This window comes from Panthera tigris, chromosome A3, assembly GCF_018350195.1.
Source record: "Panthera tigris isolate Pti1 chromosome A3, P.tigris_Pti1_mat1.1, whole genome shotgun sequence".
In the NCBI taxonomy this organism is placed as follows: Eukaryota; Metazoa; Chordata; class Mammalia; order Carnivora; family Felidae; genus Panthera; species Panthera tigris.
In genome coordinates this window covers 97,645,596-97,661,979 of record NC_056662.1, presented here as the reverse complement: position 1 = coordinate 97,661,979, position 16,384 = coordinate 97,645,596, and the positions used below count along the sequence as shown (strand labels likewise).

Here is a 16,384-nt window from a genome sequence, read left to right as displayed (position 1 = left end):
ACATTTTCCAGAAAATGTTAACAGACTGAAAATTTCAAAGCATAATATTCAAAATATACAGTATACAACCCTCAAAACCAGGAAATCTGATCAATTCAAGAGGGAAAAGACAAGATCATATTTGCCAACCCAGAGATGACCCAGATGTTAGAATTATCAAAGACTTTAAAACAGTCACTGTTACCATCCTCCATGAGAAAAAAGTAAACATGCTTGAAATAAAAGGAAAAATAGAAGTTCTCAACAGAGAAGTAAAAACTAAATATCTAGTTAAGTGGAAAAGATTAATTTTCTCCACCAAAGTTATTTTAAAAACATGAATACAATGATTTAAATTTTATATCTATCTATATATACCTATCTAAATATGTAATTTATAAGATAACTAACATTTAAAGGGGAGATTGTACACCTCAAACTAATATAACACTGTATGTTAACTACATTGGAATTAAGATTTTAAAAAATGAAAGGAAAAAATATAAAGGGGAGTCAAGAAATCTGTATAGTTACAAGCCTTCAATATTTTACTTGAGTTACTTTAAGTAGAATGGGAGAAGTCAGAATAACCAGGAAAGAGCTAATATATTGGGATACAACTAAAAAAAATCCCATAATTAAATTAGAATAGAATACTTAAATATGCTCAAATATTCTAAATGAAAGTAGGAGATTAAAGTTGAAAACAGAGGAACAAAAATCAGGAGTCAAGTAAGAAAATAATAAATAGTACACTTAAATACAAACCAACTACATTCAGTGTAATTTGTCTAAACACACTAATTGAAATAAATATTTTATGATTAGATTGAAAAGAAAGCAAGACAAAACTATGTGTAGTTGACAAGAAACTCATTTTAACTAAAATGATACAGAAAGTTTAAAAGTTTATACAAAAATCTGTACACAAATGCTCATAGAAACCTAATTTATAAACATACAAGAGAAAACAACACAAATGATCTTCACTCATCATTAGAGAAATACAAATCAAAACCCCAATGAGATGCCACCTCACACCTGTCAGAATGGCTGAAATTAACCACTCAGGAAACACCAAATGTTGGCAAGGATTCAGAGAAAGGAGAACACTTTTGCACTGTTGCAGGAATGCAAACTGGTGCAGCCACTCTGAACAGTATGGAGGTTCCTCAAAAAATTAAAAATACACCTACCCTATGACCCAGAAATTGCACTACTAGGTATTTATCCAAAGCATACAAAAATGCTGATTTGAAGGGGCACATTCACCCCAATGTTTACAGCAGCACTATCAACAATAGCCAAATTGTGGAAAGAGCCCAAATGTTCATCGACTGACAAATGGACAGAGAAGATGTGGTGTGTATGTGTATGTGTATGTGTATGTGTATGTGTATGTGTATGTGTATATGTATGCATATACATATCATGGAATGCTACTTGGTGATCAAAAAGAATGAAATCTTGCCATGTGTAACAACAGGGATGGAACTAGAATGTAATGTACTAAGTGAGATAAATTTGTCAGAAAAAGACAAATATCATATCAAATATCAAATATCATATGTGGAACTTAAGAAAAAAACAGACAAATATAGGGAAGGGAAGGAAAAATGAGATAAAAACAGAGAGGGAGGCAAACCAGGCAAACTGTGTCTCTTAAATATGAAGAACAAACTGAGGGTTGCTGGAAGGGAGGTGGGGAGGATGGGCAAAATGGGTGATGGGCATTAAGGAGGGCAATTGTTGAGATGAGCACTGGGTGTCATATGTAAGAGATGAATCACTGGGTTCTACTCCCGAAACCAATACTATGCTGTATGTTAACTAACTTGAATTTAAATAAATAAATTTTAAAAAAGAAGAGACAAGCAAACTATGGTACATATATACACCGAAATGCTATCACCCATAAGAAGAACAAAGCATTCATAGAAGCATCATCACGTATGAATCCTAAATGCAGTCATGTGAGCAAAAGAAGCTACTGTGAAATTACAGGATTCTATTTTCAAGAAGACTGTATTAATGGAGCATTTTAAAAAGACTAATGTGAGCAAACAAAGTCAGAGTGAAATTACAGTATTCCATTTTTTAAAAGACTGTATGAATGGAGAAGACATCAGTGTTCCTCAGGAGTTTACCTCGTGAGGAGAATATGATTGCGAGAGGATATCATGATAGAAATTTTAGGAGGTGATGGAACTTGTCTGAATTTTAACTGTGGTAGTCACACAACTTGTTACATTTTTAAAAACACAAAAACTTTTACAGCAAAAGAAATGTATTTTACTGTGTGTAAATAAAAAATAATTTTACAAGATAGAAAAAGAATTAAAGATATAAAATGATGATTTCTAAAAATAATGCTATGCTGTAAAAAATAAGTGTAAGTTTACATCTGTAAGGGATCTTTCTCCCCCAAACAATTAAACATTGCATTCATTGTATTAGTTTAATTTCTACTGAAATCAGGGTTTTTCCTCAAATAAACATTTAAAAGTTCTCTCAGGAAAAAAAAACAAAATAAAACAAAAAGCTAAATATAATGAAACAATAAAGTTGGACTTGATTTGAAGGGATTAGAACAGAGATCCGTGAAATGAAACTATGGAATGACAGCACATGGTCCCTGTTCGCCTAACCTTTGCTGAAGTATAGCTAGCAATACAGAGCAATATCATTTATGAGACAGAACAAAATAATTTATGATAATAAAATGAAAAAGTATCAAAAAAAGTTCACAGAGCTTCTCACTGGAAAAGACTGAGCAAAGATGGGTATCATACAAATGTGAAATCATAATGGTTAGAAGAAAGAAACACAAGAATTAGCATTGTGATTCTGTATTAGGTTCTTATCGGGAACTGTGTAAATATCTTGTAATGTGAAATGTATCTCTTGGTATTTATTGAATAAATAAACTATACATATATATGTATATATACATGTATGCATATGTATATATATACATGTACACATATATACTATGTATATATATATAGTTTATAGTTTATTTTTTTATTAAATATACTTATTTTCAAGAGAAGTTTTAAGTTCACAGAAAAATTGAAGGAAAACTGGAAACAGTTCCTATATACCTTCTTCTATCCTCACACAACCTCCCCCACTGTCAACACCCCACCATTATTATTGCAAATAATGTAATGGATGAACCTGCATTCACACATCATTATCACACGAAGTCCATGGTTTATATTAGGGCTCATTCTTGGTGCTGTAAATTCCATAGGTGTTGACAACTGTGCCCACTATTATAGTTCATAGATAATAGTTTCATTGCCCTAAAAATCCTCAGTGCTCCACCTATTTATTTTTCCCTATCCCTTAATCCTTGCCAACCATGAAGTGTTTCAATGTCTCCATACTTCATGCCTTTTCCAGGATATTATACAATTGGAATCATACAGTATGTGAGTTTTCCAGATTTCCCCCTTCATTTATTAATGTGCATTTAAGGCTCCTTCATGTGTGTTCATAGTTTGGTGGCTTATTTCTTTTTTTGGGCTGAGTAATATTCCATTATCTGGATGTACTGTGGTTTACTTATCCACTCACCTACTGAAGGGCATTTTGGTTGCTTCCAAATTTGGCAAGTATAAATAAAGCTGCTATAAATATGAATGTGGAGTTTTTGGTGTCTACATTAAGTTTTGAAATCCTTTGGGTTAACACCATGGCGCTCGACTCTAGATGATATGGTTAGAGTATGTTTAATCGTGTAACAAATTGCCAAACTATCTTCCAAGGTGGCTGTAACAAGTCTGCATTCCTATCAACAATAAATGAGAGCTCCTTTTGTTCCACATTCTTCTTAGCATTTGGAGATTTCAGTGTTTTGAACTTTGACCATTCAGGTGTAGTGGTATCTCATTGTTTTGATTTGTAATTCCCTAATGACATATAACACGTAACATATTTTAATATGCTTATTTGTGATTCATGTATCTTCTTTGGTAAGGTATCCTTTGAGCTCTTTTGCACATTTTTAATTGGGTGTTTCATTTTAATCAGGTTGTCTATATACTCATTCTTGAATTTTAAGAGGTCTTTGTGAGTTTTCGACAACAATTTTTATAAGATGGGTCTTTTACAACTATTTCATTCTAGTCTATGACTTCTCATTCTCTTGATGATGTCTTTTACACAGCAGTAATTTTCTATTTTAATGAAATACAGCTTACCAATTATTTCTTTCATGGATAATGCCTTTGGTACTGTATCTAAAAAGCCATCAGCATTCCCATGTTCATCTAGATTTTCTCGTATATTATCTTCCAGAAATCTCATTGTTTTGCATTTTACATTTAGGCTTGTGATATTTTTGAGTTAATTTTTGTGAAGGGTGTAAAGTCTATGTCTAGAATTGTTTTAATTATTTTTTTACTTATGTTTTTTTCTTCTTTTTTATGTCGATGTCTACTGTTTTATCACCATTGGTTGAAAAGACTATTTTTTCTCCATTGTATTGCCTTTGGTCTTTTGTCAAGGATGAGTTGACTATTTGGGTGGTGTATTTCTAGGCTCTTTATTCCGCTACATTGATATATTTACTCTTTTATCATTTTTTATTATTTAATTTATTATTTTGTTAATACTACATCAGTTGATCACTGTAGCTTTATAGCAAATCTTGAAGTCAAGTAACATTTGTTCTCCAAGTTTGCTCTTCTTCACCAATATTGTGTTGGTGATTCTGAATCTTTTGCCTCTCATAAGAATTTTAGAATCAATTTGTCAATAACCACAAAATAACTGCTGGGATTTTTATTTGAATTGTAGTGAAAATACAGGTCTAGTTTGGAAGAACTGGTATTTTGACAATCAAGTCATCCTATCAATGAACATAGAATATCTCTTTAGCTTTCTTTCATCAGAATTTTGTAGTTTTCTCTGTTATAGATCTTCTACATATTTTGTTAGATTTAACCTAAGTATTACTTTTTTCCCCCTGGGTCCTAATGTAAATATTATGTTTAAAAATTCGAATTGCTCATTGCTTATTGATCAATGAAAATAAGAACAGCTGAAATTGATTAAGTATTTTACTATGTGCTAGACACTGTTTTGAACACTTCATTTGTGTTATTTCAATGTATACGTCCCTAAACTCAAGGTGTTATACAATATTCCTTTGTTATTTTATAGATGAGGAAATTATAAAATGTAAAAGCCAAAATAGCTTGCTCTAATTCACTCTGCTACTAAATGACAGAGACAGGTTTTAAACTGGGGAAGTATGGCTCTTAACCATTACGCTCTACCATCACTATAGCCCTCTATATGCCTCATAAGAGCAGTTATAAGACTATGAAACTACACAGTATGTTAGGATTGCACTGCTATTAAGGGAAGAATATGAAAGTGGAAACAAACTCAGGAATCACACGATAGGAGCTTTTCTTTTGGAAATGTTACCTGCAAAGCTTTAGATTGTAAGCAAATTTAAACTTTGACTTAAATGTCTAAGCTATATTTTGAAGAGGTTCAAGGGTTTACAAGATCATGCATACATTAGAGCAAGAACATAGAAACTAATCATAACTTTTGCTGTCTTATCAGACTTCAGACTTCACTTTAATATTTGAGTTGATTGTCAGTTATGTAAATGGAAATGTGTGTTTCTGGATAAATATATAATTATATAAATTTCTTTCAAAATACGATGGCAAAGGGAAAAATGCTTTGCATCTTGTAAAACTGAAAATTTGATGTTGCTACTTCCACGGAAGCTAGACATCGTGGATTGGCATCAGAGATGTAGCCACAAGATCTGTGTGTAATTCACAATGTCAATGGATTGCTAAAAAAATATTTTAACCTGAATTGTCTCTGCTTCACACACTTGCAGACTGTGTAATTCCAGTTCACTTAGTAAATCTTCTTTGTGTCTTCTGGCTTGGATATGCTTTTAAAAGACTGGATTAGTTAGAGGGCTGGGATACTTATCTGATAACTGTGATTTTGGTACATATTTATGCATCATTTTCAGATTCCTTAATAAATTATCAGAAAAAGGATATGCTTTTTATACAAGTAGAAATCAGCTATATTTTAATGGTTGGAGGGAATTAAATTCATGGAATAGTGAAATTACCCTTGTGACGTGCTAAGATATCAACTGATAAAAATTTGTTACACACACACAACACACACACTAGTATATACAGAAGCAATATAAGTATGATATACGTTATAAATGTAAAAAATAGATTTATATATAGCTAACAAATAAGTATATTGTTCAACATAAGTAGCCATCAGGAAAATGCAAATTAAGAACACAATGATATATCACTATACAAATATTAAAACAGCCAAATAAAAACAGTGGCAACATCAAATGCTAGCAAAGATGCAGAGAAATGGGATCTATTGCTGGAGGGAGTGTCAAGTGGTACAGCCACAATGGGAAATTGTCAAATTTTTAGAAAACTAAATGTATGGTTGCCATACGTCTCGACAATTGCAAACCTGGACATTTATCTAGGGAAATAAAAAAGAAATATCTTCACACAAAGCCTATACATGAATGTACACCTCAGCTTTATTCATAATAACCCCAAACTGAAAACAACCAAAATGTTCCTGAATAGATAAATAGTTAACAAACTATGCCCCATTTTCAGCAATAAAACAACAAACTTGAACACAACCACTTGCATGAACCTCAGCACACTGTGCTGAGTAAAGGAATCCAATCTCAAGTGCTCACATAGTATATGATTGCACTTACATAACATTATATGAGTGACAAAACTATATATATGAAGAACAGGTTAGTAGTTGTCAAGGGTTAGGGATGGTGGTGGGGAGTGAGTGGGTGGCTGTGCCTTTAAAGAAGTCCTATGAGGGGAATCTGTGGTAATGACATAGATCTTTATGTTTTTTTTTTCAATATATGAAATTTATTGTCGAATTGGTTTCCATACTACACCCAGTGCTCATCTAAAAAGGTGCCCTCCTCAATACCCATCACCCACCTTCCCTTCCCTCCCACCCCCCCATCAACCCTCAGTTTGTTCTCAGTTTTTAAGAGTCTCTTATGCTTTGGCTCTCTCCCACTCTAATCTCTTTTTTTTTTCTTTCCCCTCCCCCATGGGTTTCTGTTAAGATTCTCAGGATCCACATAAGAGTGAAAACATATGGTATCTGTCTTTCTCTGTATGGCTTATTTCACTTAGCATAACACTCTCCAGTTCCATCAACGTTGCTACAAAGGGCCATATTTCATTCTTTCTCATTGCCACGTAGTACTCCATTGTGTATATAAACCAAAATTTCTTTATCCATTCCATAGATCTTTATGTTGATGGTGGTGGTGCTTATACAAATCCACACAAGGGATAAGATGAGGTAGAATGTCATACACAAATTGTATCAATGTACTATTCTGGCTTTAATACTGTATTATAATATATAAGAGGTAAACACTGAGGAAAACTGGGTAAAAGGTACTTGTGACCTCTCTCTACTTACTTTTCAACGTCTTGTTACTCTATAATTGTTTAAAAATAAAAGTTTAAAAAATTTTAGTCTAAAGTATAATACTTATACTTATAATAATTAGGAGATTAGAGAAAGTGAAAGAAATAGCCAAGGAACTAAGTATTTTATTTTTGAGGAATGGTAGACAAACTAGAGAAAGAAGGGTAAAGTATGATGATTGTCTTGAAAATATCTGAGAGATTGTTATATGGATGAACTACTAATCTTGACTTTCAAACAAAATAAATAGGATGGAGAATAAAAATTAAAATAAAGCAGAATCTAAGTTTACATTCATTGACTAGAGGGCCTTTGAAATCTTGTTTAACTGTGAGAGTAGATTCTGTGATGCTAAATTCTCCCACATGTGTAGAAATGATAACTGAGTGACCCAAAAACTATTCAAATATGGCCAAACATTTAGTTTCTGAAGCAGATGAAAGCACAGAAATAGAATCTTTCAAAATTAATGAAAGACAAAGTGGGTATATTCCTGAGTAAGTAAAGATTGAGTAGTACTCTATACACAGTTTGATTGTAACTTCCTCTTTTTCTGTTATTCACATCACTTAGTGTCATCCTGTTCCACTTAGCACCACCAAAATTGTCAGAATATGTTCTCAGTAAAGAGTCTGAAGTTAATTTTTAGTGATATATAAATGAAGAAGAGCTAAAGAATGCCCATTCCATGTAGAAATGGCAGATTACCTCTTACTATTATTTCAAGTGTTACTCACTATGTCCATTTGTGTAAGGTCCATTTCCAGTAGGAAAATAAAATGACTGAACCCTTTAGGGGAGCCTGGATAGCTCAGTTGGTTAAGTGTCGACTCTTAATATTGGCTTAGGTCATGGTCCCACGGTTCATGAGATTGAGACCTGAATTGAGTCCTGAATCAGGCTCTGCTCTGACAGCGAGGAGCCTGCTTGGGGTTCTCTCTCCTCCTTTCTCTCTGCCCCTCCCCCCCTCACATGCCAAGAGCCTGCACTCCCTCTCAAAATAAATAAACATTTTAAAAATGCCTGAACCCTTTAGATATATAAGTAATTTTATTTAGGGATAAACTAAGATGATTCCAATGTAATATTTTTTTAGATTACTTTCAGTTGTATTTTTATATTCTTTTCTCCATCATATTCTCAACTTATTAAAGATATAGGATATACAACTTCATTTGAAGGTTTGAGAAGTGTGTGAAGATACAAACTAGAATCGAATCATCATGTAGCTTTGTCACATTATATTTTTTTAAATTCCTATTCCTAGAAGGACAATAATCTTGACAAGTGTTGATATTCAAAGGATAAGCAGGAAATCTATTGTTGAAGCAAAGCCAACTGCAATAAAGAACAATCCCTTAGGGGATAATTAGTAGTATCCTTCCTAGAAGGAGATAATCAGGAGAAGATATTATTAGGGTTTTAGTTGGGAATAAGCAGAGTTGATAAAATCATAAAATTTGGATTGTGAGCCCAGGGATCCTGGTATTTGATGGATGGATGATCACGTAGTTCATCTGGACATGTCAGTTGTTCACATACTTTGTAATCTCATCTAACAGCAAGTACTGAACTTATTCTAATGTAGCAAGTATCGATCTTATCTTTCCCTATCCTCACATTGTTTAATATAGAGAAAGGAAAAGATGCCTAGTCCCAGAGTTCTTTAATATGAACACAGGAAAATATGTTGGTTTCAGTTCTCACAAGGCTTTCCTGAGAGAGAGAAAAAAATTATATGAATTCTCTAGTTTTTCTTTTACATGTCAAATGTCACACCAGAGGACTCTTATCATGGTCATTTAATTCATTGGTAGAGAACTGAAGTTAAGATTTAAAAAAAACTTTTAAAACAACAACAACAGAAAAAAACAAAACAAGAAAACCACCAGCCTCCAGAGTATGCTGGACAGGATAAGGGAAAATGAAATAGAGGAAACAGAAAATAGCTTTATTTTATTGGTGCTTCATGTTCTTTGTTTTCTCCTATTTCCCTTGGATGTGCCAAAATACTATATGAGTCAAGTATAATAGAGAGTGAAATAAAATCTTGAGAGCTGGATCACAGTGTCTTTTAGCTAAGCTAAAAAGAAAAGCTAAAAGACACTCATATCCCATCACTTCTCTTTCATTATTTTCATTAGTAGCAAGTCACTGAGCCCAGGCTACACCCAAGGGAAGGGAAGTTCAGCCTCATCTCTTGAAAGGAGGAATAAAAAAAAATTGGAGGTGTTTTGAAATCATCATAGAGGTTAAGTACATTAGGAATGCTGACTTAGAATGTTTAAATTTATCAAGAGTCGGGAAATGAAACTTTATGCATTCTTACATATGTACTTTAAGCTTATATCTTACTGTCAATGGGTGTGCAATGAATGTAACGATGTCCACACTGCTATAAAAATAGGAAGTTAATTTCAAAGGCAATGCAATTTTCTTAATTTGTATAATTTATATTTTATCAAACCTGTCTCTTTAATTTCCACCTTCATATTTGTAAGTAATTTTGAATAAAAATCAAGCCTGGAGTTCTGGGAAAGATGGTGGGTTGAATGCATGCATTAACCTATGATTCTTCCTGAAACTCCATTATCATGATATGAAAAAAAAATTGATATAAATTCAACTAAGCGAAAGAGAAGAGAAAAAGAGACAAGGGAAACACATTTTAGGAAATGAAGCGGGGGATAAATGGCATTTAAAGGCCTAATTCAGAGATCTAGATAACAACCACATCAAAAATAACATCAGTCACTGAGGAAATGCAAAATTTGAAACCACAGTTAATTGCTATTGCACATCTCTAGGGACTGCTAAAATTAAAAGGTAGTGTACTAGGGGCCGGATGGGACCCAGAACAAACAGAACTTTCATCGAGTTCTGGTGGGAAGGCTAAGTAAGAAACAATTTGACAATTTCTTACAAAAGCTAAGCAAATAATCATATGACCTAGCATAGCAGTTCTATATTAGATTCATACGTCTGTGTAACAAAATACGATAAACTAGATAGCTTAAAACGGGGAATTTATTGTCTTCTCATTCTGGAGGCAAGAAGTCCTCCTCTGTAGGCTCTCAGAAAGAATCCAAACCTTCCTTGCCTCCTCCTAGTTGCTGGTGATTGCCAGAAATCCTTGGTTTCCTTTGGCTAGCTGCATCACTCCAAATTTTGCCTTCATTTCCAAATGGACTTTTTCCCTTCTGCGTGTACTTTGTGTCTCTGTATATCCAAATGTCCCTTTCCTGACAAGGACACCAGTCACAGGATTTAGAATCTACTATATGTAGAATGACCTCATTTAACGTGATCACATCTAGAAAGACCCTATTTCCATATAAGGTCACATTTATAGGCTCTGAGTGAACATGAATTTTTAGAAGACACTATTCAACCCAGGAAAGCTCTACTCATAATCACTCAGAATTAAAACAACCCAAATATCCTTCAATTGGCAAGTGAAAAAAGTCTGCTCGGCAAACTGAAAGAATTACTCCTCATCTGTGAGAGATTCACGATTCAGTTAGAAATAAAGTCTCACAGCAGCATCAATATTAGAATAATTAAAAATCTTCTTTCAATAAGCTAATGGTATGAGTAATTAGTTTATTATTTAACCATTTACTTAGTAATCTTTACCAAATGCAAAAAATTATGAGAGGAATTAAAGGGATACAATCTAAGTAAGTTAAAAATCCTTGATGTCAAAGGAATTTAAAAGACACTAGATAAAATTGTTTTGTTTTGTTTTGTTTTTGAAAGAAGAGAAAATGAAACTGATAATGGGCTCTGTATGGACACAAATTCTTTCAAGGTTCCAAATTGTGATTTTAATTCTAATTTCTGTGTAGGTTACAACTGCCTCAGTCTTAAACCCCACTGCCTGCTTTTTAAGAGTCTCCTTGAAAGGCTCCAACTTCCTGTACCCTTGGACATCAGTGAGGAGCTCCTGAACCAGGAGGCTCCTTTAGTTCCTGTGGGTATGTCTGGTTGCTTCTGCTTTCATGATTTTGTTATTTCTTTCTCTTGACTTATCTTCTGTCATCGCAACTGCTCTGCAAATCTCATAAAATTCCGTTTAAGTCACATTTCTTCTACACGACCATCTTTTTAGTATACAATGAACTCTCCTTTCTTCAAAATATAATATAAATAGAATATTACACTTCTTTCAGTTCATCACACTAACTTTGGCAGGGCCTAAACAGCAGTACAAATGAAGACATGTATCTAAATTCAAACCAAATGTCTAAATATTCAAAGACACAAATATAGCCAACACACCATTATATCTACTGTATTTTATCTTTTTAACTTAAAACTATTTTTACATTGACACAATTGAAAGATATGTGTAAAGTTTTAATTTTATGACTAAAAAAAGCACAGGCTCTAAGGCAATGAATTTATTTATTTTTTATTTTTTTAACGTTTTTATTTATTTTTGAGACAGAGAGAGACAGAGCATGAAGGGGGGAGAGGCAGAGAGAGAAGGAGACACAGAATCGGAAGCAGGCTCCAGGCTCTGAGCCATCAGCCCAGAGCCCGACGCGGGGCTTGAACTCACGGACCGAGAGATCGTGGCCTGAGCTGAAGTCGGACGCTTAATCGACTGCACCACCCAGGCGCCCCTCTAAGGCAATGAATTTAATCAGTGTTTTCCCTGAACACTGGTAATGTTTGGATAAGTCATCAAATAAATTAATATATATCAGAGTTTAGTATATGCTCATTCCATATAAATTACTTTTTTTTATATTCATTTTGGCAAAAGTACAGTTTTATTGGGTTTTTTTTAGTAATTTAGATTTTACTTTTGTAAAAGCAAGTTGACAAATATTAAAATATTATAAAATGTTATACTTGCATTATGAACATTATAATATAAATACAAACACAAAACATCCACTGTTAAACACTGATCTCCCATGCCTGACTTGGATTTAGCTACTGAGTATATTATATTTTACAGAAAGAAACTTTCAAAGTTTTGTCAATGCTTGTAGTATATACTATTACTCCTCATCAAAATCTGCGTGAAATCCAAAAGGCTCATATTCAAGGTAGTTACTTTTTTTATTGAACATTCTAAAACATGACAGTTTGGATCAGCCTTCAGATTTTCAGGGCATGAAACATATACAAAGAGAGTACCCAAAAATATGTGTGAACACATTTAGGATAAGTCTGTTTACAAGTACAATAAAAATACCTTCAACCTTCATATCTTTCCATTTTCAGTGAAAAACAAAATACACTAGCCAAACATAAGATATTTGGGGCCAAGTTACTTCTTTGTAAAAATAATTTATCATGCATTGATCAACTCTTAATAGCATTAAAAAAATTGTATTTTATAGTTGTCAATGCATTCACACTGGTTAGTAAGAAGTGAAAAAGAAAAAAAGCGTAGAAACAAAAAAAATCTCAAACTATCCCAACTCCAGAAATAAGAAATTTTCAAATTAAGAAATAACCTTTGTTGCTTAGAAAATAAGTACTTTTTATCTCAAACTCACTCTAACTGCTTGTATAATTCAATACCTAAGAAGACTCTAGGTAAATTATTTTATAATATTTATAGGATGATACTTCTTTGGGTAGGCATATTTTACACAATAGCTTCCAATTAATGCGGGAAAAAAATCACTTGATAATTTTAATCATAATTAATGATTAATGGATTAACAATTTTCTCAGTAATTTAGATGGCATAGATCCAACAAAGGGAACAAGAATTGCTCAATGTGAAATTCTGTCCATTCCTAACACTAAGCTGAAAGTTTGCAGATACTCCACTCAGATTACATGTTTTCATGTAGGTAATTTGATCAACAAAAAAATAGGTACAAAATGTCGAGCTTTCTCCTTTTCTTTCTTTTTCATTCGCTTTTTTTTTTTTAAGAGCAGCTCAATAATTTTGTGGGTTGGTTAGTACAATACAGAGTACACAGGGGAAAGCACAAAATGGCACTTAACACTACTGCCAGTACTCATCTCATTATGGTTATAACTAAGGATAGTATTACCTTTTGTGTTATTTGCTTTTCTTTGGAACATAAATCAAAGCCATAAACTTGAACTTGAAGTATATACACATTAGATATACAACCTTATGTAAAATACTTTTCATAAGTAACCTTACATTTTAAAATATTGGAAACTGAATATGTGCTGATTTGTAGTCTGACTTAATGGAACAAGAAGAGAACAACATTCAACTAGGGAGGCTTATACTGACAATAAAGCACTTAAAGTTAAAAATGTCTCCTTCTCCCTTTGTACTTACCAGAGGCTACACAATGTCCTGAGAGGATTCATTACGAGAAAAATGGCAATCACAGCTTTAAAGACCTTGCTTTGGAAGGGACTAATGAGAAAGCAGATTGGAAAGTGAGACTTCATCTTTGTTTTCAAACGAGTGGTCTTAATTTTTCTTCTTATAGAAAAAGTTTAAATCAGTTTATTATAAATATATCTAAACCATTAATTTTTGCAGCTTTCAGATAAAGTCCAGCACTTGGTTTATACAAAGTCTATGAGAAGAGGTCAGTAGAGATCATCTAATCTTAAATCGTGACATCATCCATTCAAGTCCTTGGCATAATCCCTCTCCAGTAAGAGCATAGCATGCTTGGATATGCCACTGGTGATCTTTAATAGAAGTTAATTTCAAAAACTGGGAGATTTCTGCTACAGTCATGCATTCTTTAACATCTTGTTTACTAGCAAAAATCAGCAATCCAGCTTTCCTTAGGTCCTCATGGGCTAACATTTTATACAGTTCTTCTCTAGTTACAGAAATTCTTTCTCTGTCTGTACCGTCCACAACAACAATTACAAACTCTGTTAGTATAGTATGTGTTCCAGGAAGAACGAAGAGATTCTTGTCCACCAATATCCCACATTAAGAAACACGTATGATTAATCACTATTTCTTCTACATTACTTCCAATTGTAGGTGATGCATGTACAACTTCATTCATAGAAAATTGGTAAAGGACGGTAGTTTTCCCTGCATTATCCAGCCCAACAATGATAACTTTGTGCCCCTGGTGATCGAACAGTCTCCATTTCCTGGTGAAGAGAATTCCCCTTCTTGGGCAGCGGAACCGCCTCCAGCCACCCGAGCGCCCGCCCTCCCCTGGCTCAGGCTGAAGGGGAGGAGAAAGAGGCACCGGTGCCTCCGCCTCTGCTGCTGCTGCTTCTGCGCTGGCCGCCAGCTCAAAATGGCACTTAACACCACTGCCAGTACTCATCTCATTATGGTGATAACTAAGGATAGTATTATCCTTCCTGGGAACTGGAGGGAGGCCGAAGCCCAAGCCGCCCTGCCGCCCTGCCCTGCCCTACCCTGTGCGTGTGCGAGAACCCCGCAGCTGCTGCCGCGGCACTCGCCTGGCTCGCGGACATCGCCGCCGCGTTGTCTCAGTACAGTTTTGTTAAAGCCAGTATTTTACAGAGATTATTTTATTGAAAACAATTGCAAATAAGATGAATTTCTGAATTATTGTCAAAGAACTGCTAAGGGAAATAATCAATTTTTAGATTTAAAAATAAACAATGTACTCTACACATTCTGATCAAATATTGGAAAGGGTCAGTAAATACTATAAGTAATTCAACTTCATCATACAAATAATGGTCACTTATATCGCAATTTCACTATCCTTAAAGTAATGATATAGCTCTATTCAACGTTACAAAGAGTATTAGGCTCCATGGATGTTATCCCCACACATGCATATATGCAAATCTAGGACTGATATGACTGTTTAATGCTACAAAATGTTCCTCGTATGTGCAACTGCTGTAAATACTGAATTAAATTAGGAGTACTTCCAGGACCACAAACTGAAACATAAAAAGGCTAATTTGTCTTTGCTCTTTCCAAAGAACTTCACCACTCAAATCTTCCTTGTAGTTGGAAGGAGTATCATCCCAGACATACTGGCACCAGTCACACCCTAATGCCATCAGGCCATGGTTGCCATAGGACACACAGCTCCAGTGGAGAAGCATTCTCTGGAGCCTGAGGATGTTGCTCATGATCGTGGGCACTGAAACACAAAGTGTACCCTCCCAGTACTGAGGGCCAGATTCCAAGGTATAGGCTCCATGTGTCTTTTAAACAACTTGACGTCTTTTTTTGTTTGCGATATACAGACCCTTCCAAATAAAATACAGGATCCATCTTATCTAAGCCTATGTGGCACTGCATTTGATTATTCTTTATTTTTTCCCATTTTATGGCCCTTGAAGACAGAGCAGGGATACAGAACTTCAGTTAACTAGGCTGTGAGGAAATGATTGAGCTACATTTTCCTATAATACTACAACATAATATTCAAAATATTAAATACTAAAAATTCAAATTTAATAGGAAAAATACATAAGTTGCTAGAGAAGTTATCTCAACCAATTTATTCATGCTCTTTAAGTTTAACCTTTCATTTTAACTTGCTGCTACCTGTAAATTTACCCCAAATGGTAAAGTGCTCATTTGTGCTACTCAGAAAATATTCTCCAGCTCCTAGCAGGAGCAAAGGGCTAAGTGTCCATTCTGTGGCTAATATGTTCTGCATGGAAGTAATTTAACTACACACTTGAGATCCTACAGGTCTTTATCCCCAGCACAGCAGATGGCAGTGATCCAAGTAATGTATGTTTCATCAGCAAAGGTACATTATTGACTAACAATAAGAACACCTTCACTGATTTACAGTGGAGGTGTAGAGCCAATAAGAAATAAACTCTTCATCCCAGTCTCTCTCTCACACCCCTCTTTCTCATCACTACCGTATGGTGATTTCATTGTGTATAATTAATACTAGTTTTCTATATCAGGATATCATTTAATCGATTTTTTCTTGATATAAAATAAATGTTAATCAGC

The 16,384-nt window shown here is 34.1% G+C and overlaps 1 pseudogene; it reads right to left on the bottom strand.

Moving 5' to 3' along the window:
• Positions 1–14,007: 14,007 nt before the first annotated feature.
• Positions 14,008–14,489, bottom strand: LOC102951196 (annotated as a pseudogene).
• Between the last annotated feature and the right edge of the window lie 1,895 nt (positions 14,490–16,384).